General features: G+C 35.2%; 1 protein-coding gene across 1 annotated transcript in view; it reads left to right on the forward strand.

The window, feature by feature from the left end:
- The window catches only part of LOC138707816 (leukocyte elastase inhibitor-like), a 57147-nt gene extending 51076 nt beyond the window's left edge, over positions 1 to 6071 (forward strand). Inside the window, exon 5 of the mRNA XM_069837759.1 lies at positions 4798 to 6071. The gene's annotated coding sequence lies outside the window, so the exon portion shown is untranslated. The remainder of the gene's footprint in view (positions 1 to 4797) is intronic.
- Positions 6072 to 6383: the final 312 nt, after the last annotated feature.

The raw sequence follows: 6383 nt of genomic DNA on the forward strand, positions 1-6383 counted from the left end.
TTGTATTCTGCAAATTAATTCAAAATCCCATTGCTTGGGTTACATTCATGAATTTTTTCCTTGCTTCATTTAATAAAATCACCAATTCTTGTGACAATAAAAATATCATGTGCATAGGCGAGTATTTGTACTGTTTTGTTATATATGGTTCAATTAGCTTCTATCTCCTTTCTTTAGGGCCACATTAAAAAGAATACGAGATAAGGTATGTCCTTACCTTAATCCCACTGATGTTATGAATTGTTAAAATTTATTTTGAAATTTAACACTACTTTTCAACATTCTTGAGAGTTACTTTTATTATGTTCAATAACTTCTGGCAATGTGATATTTAAAATTCTTCTAAGTCCTCGAGTAATTTGTCCCTCTTATGGGGTCGTAGGTGGCCTTAAAATCAATGAAAAGATGTAAGTGTTGATTTCATACTCTGACATCTACTTCAAGATCTGTCTCATGGTCTGGACATGATCAATTGATTTTCATTTACAGAAACCACACTGCTATTTGCCTACATTTTTTTATGTTTGTAATTTTTCATAAATGTACTACACAAGATTTTATACCATTCATTCAGGACAGTGATTCCTCTGTAGTTCCCAGATTCTAGTATGTTTCCCTTCTTGTGGATAGGAAAAATGAATTCATCCTACCACTGTTTAGGGATAACAATTTGCATCCATATGTATGGTTAGTCAACAGTCCGAAGAATGGTTGAAACCTCTTAAGCGAAACCAATAATGTATCACTCATGAAGTAACTAAGCCAGGCGGTAATGGGGCAGGGTGGCAGTTCCTTTCACTCTTCACTGACTAGTAACATAGTTCACTAATCTGACATGAGATGTATTGCTTGATAATTGATTTATCAGTCAGAACCTCAATCAGAAGTTATTGCATCCAGGTTATGTAATATTTTATGAATATCAGATTCAATTAACAATGACATGAGAAACAAGATATAGGAGGAGACCCAACTGCAGGCAAGTGGAACGGCTAGATGGAGCAGAACTTAGTCGACAGATACAAGAGAAGATAACAAAAACAAATTTTATCACAAAGTCAGAAGTGCAAGAGTTGTACAACACAGTAGAAGAATGCATAAAACAGGCAACAGAGGTGTCAGCGGAGAAACCTGGAAGTAAGACGAGCATCACCAAACTAAGCCCAGAAACCATAGATCTCATAGAAAGGAGATTGAAGCTACTGCAAACCAGGAACAACTCAGAGACTAACAGAGCAGAATATGCGCAGCTGAATAAAATAACCAAGAGGGAAATAAGGAAGGACATACGGAGATACCAAGCTGAGGTAACAAAACAAACCCTAGAAACATCCAAATCAATAAGACAGGCAAAGCGAAACCTGAGCAAAGGCAAACAATGGATGCTTGGAACAAAGGACACGGCAGGGAACACTATAAAAGCTAGAGGAGACATATTGAATGCAGCTACGGAATTCTACAAACTCCTCTACGCAACAACCATACCCAAAAACAACGCACAAGGGTACGACCCCTCAAACACACAAATCCTACCTATCCTGCATAGTGAAGTACGAACTGCCATCAATGAACTGAAAAAAGGAAAAATGCCTTCATGTTGAATTCTTCTGCTTTCTCGATCAATTGATTTATCGTTTGTAGGTGGTCTACTGTGCTGAACCCTCTGCGAAAGCCTGCCTGTTCTGGTGGTTGTTTTTCGTCCAACACTTTTGTCAATCTTTTGGTAATTATTTTCGTGAACAGTTTGTATAGGTTTGACATAAGGCTTATAGGCCTGTAGTTATTTATGTCATCCCTAGTACCTTTTTTGTGGAGTAATATTATCGTGCTTGTGTTCCATTGGTCTGGGATATCCTCTGACTCTAGGATTTTGGTGAATAGATGGGAGTTTTGTAGGTCCATCTGTTGTCTTGTAGTCTGGCAATGTGTCCTCCCCACTTCCATTTGCTTTGTGTGGCTGTTTGTGTGACGTCTGTTGTCTGTGCTAGTTGTTGGATTGTGGTGTTTGGTATCCTGTCTCGCAGGGATATTCCTAAGATTTTGCGCTGCATTTTACATTGACATATTTGAAGTTTGTTCTTTTGCTGTGATCTTAGCGACCATGTTTGACATCCGTATAATAGCACAGGATATACACATGTTTCCAGGGTGTGAAATTTTATTTTCCGGCTTATCTTTCTGTCTAGGAGTATGAACTTGAGGCCCCAGAACGCTTTCCAGGCTAGGCAGATTCTCCGTCTCAGCTCCTTTTCCATTTTGTCTTGAAATGAAATCAGTTGCCCCAGATATGTATATTCGTTCACATATGAAGGGTACACGGGAAAAAGGAACAATGTCACATTTCAATTAAGGGTGAGATAATAATCTATTTCAGTATATTACTGCAAAATTTTCTTGGTATTCCTACTTGAAATGAATGAAATGATGAGTGTAGCCGTGGCCTCAATTCTCCTTTACCACTTTTGGTAAAAATAACACAAGTTTGTAGTAATACAGTGAATTAGATAATGACATCACCCTTACAGGAATTGTGACATTGTTCGTTTTTCCCGTGTACCCTTCATATGCTAGTGTCTCTCCATCTATTAGTATGGCTGTTTGTGGACCATTTGACATTAGTTTGGTTCTTGTTTTGTTTAGTGTGAGACCGGCTTTTTTGCTTTGTTCATGTAGTTGTTCGAGCATTGTTTGTAATTCTCCTGGAGTTTTACTGAATAGGACCACATCATCAGCGAATCGTAAGTTTGTCAGATAGCTTCCGTTTATGTTGATACCCCAGTCTTCGTTCCAGTTCAGTTTCTGGAATATATGTTCCATCACGCTCGTAAACAACTTGGGTGATATTGGGTCCCCTTGACGAACTCCCCTTTCCAGCTTGAATGGCGTTCCTTCTATTTCAGTTTTGACTTTGGCGCAGCTTTGGTTGTAGATAGTCCAAGTGATCTATTATTTCTTAATTATTTTTCTATTGTTATTCTAATATCTTCTAATGTTGGAGACTCATCTTTATCTTGTATTTCTTCTATTAATACAATATTTTCTAACCTCATTCCTTCCCCAAAGGTAAACTGTGTAATACACACAGGATGAAGTGGATCAGTTAAATATTCCACTCCATGAACAGTGGTTTTATGTTTCATACATGTTAACAAACCAGAATACAGAAAATCAAAGACAATTTTCAAAAAAGATTCTCTGGTAACAAAATTTGAAGCCCCCTAGAATATCACTTTAGAATCTTCTGAAGAGAATGGAAATTTCTTATGATGATTCTCTATGCACAGTTAAGAAATTATTAAAGATAATATAATATAAAATAAAATTATATAAATTTTATCTCTGGGAAAAATTTCAAAGCCAAAGTGTACAAATCCGGTCTTTGTACCTTGGAACAAATGAAAAGACATATTTTAAAGAAGAGCCAAATGTTTGTATAACAAAGGCGGGCAGTTTCAGTGAATGTTTATTTTCAGAAAATAAACACTTCTGAATAAATTATTACTTGTCTGATGAATGATTACCGGTGACAGTGAAGACAACTGCTTGGAATGAATCATGTGACGCAATCTCTTATCTCAGGCATAGCAGTACAGTGCAGTCCAATTATCACGACATCAGTTCAATGTAACATTGTGAAAGTAGTAAGTTTAGCTATTGCTCAGGTACAGTGAATATCCACCCTATCAGTACAGGTACTGATCGTTGTCGTTGGCGAGAGTAGTGAACAGATAACACTATTTAAAATTGTATTGGCAGCACTGCCATTATCGAGGACGAGAAATAATCTGCCTGTTAACGTTACACCGACTACCAGTATAATTTTTAAACACGGCAATTCGTGACTCATACTAAAATATCAATTCCTCCTCTGAAACAATAATAAACGAAGGCAGAAGCTATGATGCAATTTCTCGTTATTAGCATTCATCGACATTCACTTTAATCGGCTTAATAACTCGACAGTACACATTTTGAATATTGTAAACACATGATTTATTACACTTTGAATGCAGGACTATATAACAATAGATATGATGAAAGCAGGATATAACAATAGATAAAAGCTAAGTACAGGGAGCTATTGTAACACATTACATGAATGATTTCACAATAAAAATATCTGTAGTGCTCGACAAAAGTGGCACAAGACAAAAATGTTAATTTTACAGGAGAAGGAAAAAAACTGTCTTCACACTGGTTTGTGTCGATTTGATTTTCTTCTGTATGAATTATTGTAATGGGAGAAATACTTATGTCTCTTTTCCCAAGCGAGCAGATGTTCTGTAAGTTGTCAATAAATTAATAAAGAATGTTTGTGGAAACTGACTTATGCCACTTTTTCCGAGCACTGCAGATATATAACATTGTAAAATGAAATAAACTGAAATATTATAATAACTGACATTAAAAGAGGCGCTGGTATCAATATAATAATTTTATTGTTGTATTGGTAATATTATACTGGTATAGTACCAAATGCAGGACAGCATGTGATTATATGTGCTGATACATCAATCGTGCTAATAATGCTTTGATGTGGAATGTACATGCCTTCCCTCTTGTTCCACACATTCCCTGCAGCACCTACATATAAATTAAGGTCAACAAACGACAGAGCACTCACTAGAGAGTGGTAAAGAAATTTCGGTCAAGTAATATTTGCTATTTTGTTTTCATTAGCAACAATGTATTGGCCCTGTAATCCATGACTGAAAGTACACTCGTCAACAAGACACAAAATGGCTGGCGGAAAATTATTGTGTCCATTTTTGTTTATTTTACATCTTACATTTTCAGGAGTTTCCAACAAAGGCAGAGCTACAGCCCTACACAAAGCTGAGGCATTCTATGGAGTGCACGACAATTAACAAGATTGTCACAGTGGTTATCTTTGAAGTAATTCAATTTACTTTGTGTTCAACATGCTACATGTTTCGATTAGAACAATAATCTAGAGACACCATCATTTCCATCATCATCAACAACGTTCTCTCCAAGTTCTGGGGCTGTGCAGGGCTTAATTGCTTCTGCAACTACAGAATTTCTGCCATTCAGTTATAATTTTCTTTTATATACACTTCTGGAAACAATCAAACTAAAAATTTAATTGTGCATACATTTGCAGTGGAATTATCCTTGTCAAACTTCATTTGATATTTCAGTAACCTATCAGACTCGCTCTGAGATTAATGTTATCAGACTGACTAGCTAATGGTTAATTTGTTTGTTAATCTGTTTTCGGAATTCACAGCCAAGTTTGAAAACCGAAAATATGGAAGTTAATGCCACAATACCTCGGACAAACCTTACCGTACATGGCAGCAACCAAGTGAAAAATTTGCTTCCGTGTGTAGTGTAAGATGTGATGTTGACACTAAATCTATATTTTCATTTTCCTAATTTAATTTATTGTATTCCATAGATCTTACTTCAGCACTGTAGGTTTGATATGTGAAACAAGTGTAAAGTTATATAAAAATATAGAATACATGGAAAACAGATTAATTCAGTTTACAAGCATAAACAATTCATCAGTTGAATATTTTATTCATTGAAAATATGTACAATCATTTGAATAGTGGAAATAGATTTCCTTATGATGAAGCAAGAGAATGGAAAGCTTGTATCTATCCCCTTGCTAAGGCGAACAGCAACTAATTTTTGATTTGGAAAAGAGCATAGTATTAAAAATCTGTAATAAAGAATACTCAGCTACAATTGTCATTATTAAAAGCATTAAGATAATTACATCACAACAATTTTGTGGTTTAGAATTCGTCATTTCTGGGAATGTTAAGAGTGGTTCAATTAACTCTTTCACTGATATGCTTGGAAATGAATAATCTGATCAACTGTCAATTATTTACAAATGATGAATGTGAACAAATTCAATAACATATAAATCTAAATATTTAGAAACTGGAAGGTTGACACTTAAATGATCAAATGAAAATTTAGACTTATCCCTCATCTAGGTCCGAAATTAATCTTGACAATAGTAATAACCAATGGATTTCCTATAAGTAGGCTACACACGAAAAAGAGCATGAAAAAAAATTGAAATAAAATTTTTATTGTGCTATATTTTAATTGTATCACTTAATCCCTTTCTGCATACTGGGACAGGTATGGCACATACCGATTTTATATTCATATAACTTATAATATAAGCGTATAATATTTCAAACTGCATACTGGGACAGACATGGCAGACTGTCAATAACTGGATTTGACCATATGTGACATCAGTTGAGAAAGATAGAACTACTTAAGTTATTTGAATATAAAACCAGTGTGTGCAAAACTGTCCAATGCGGTAAGGGGTTAATTAATATACAATATCTTAAGCATATATATCGTAGGCTTACAAGCAAAACATATTA

Source organism: Periplaneta americana, chromosome 10, assembly GCF_040183065.1.
Source record: "Periplaneta americana isolate PAMFEO1 chromosome 10, P.americana_PAMFEO1_priV1, whole genome shotgun sequence".
In the NCBI taxonomy this organism is placed as follows: Eukaryota; Metazoa; Arthropoda; class Insecta; order Blattodea; family Blattidae; genus Periplaneta; species Periplaneta americana.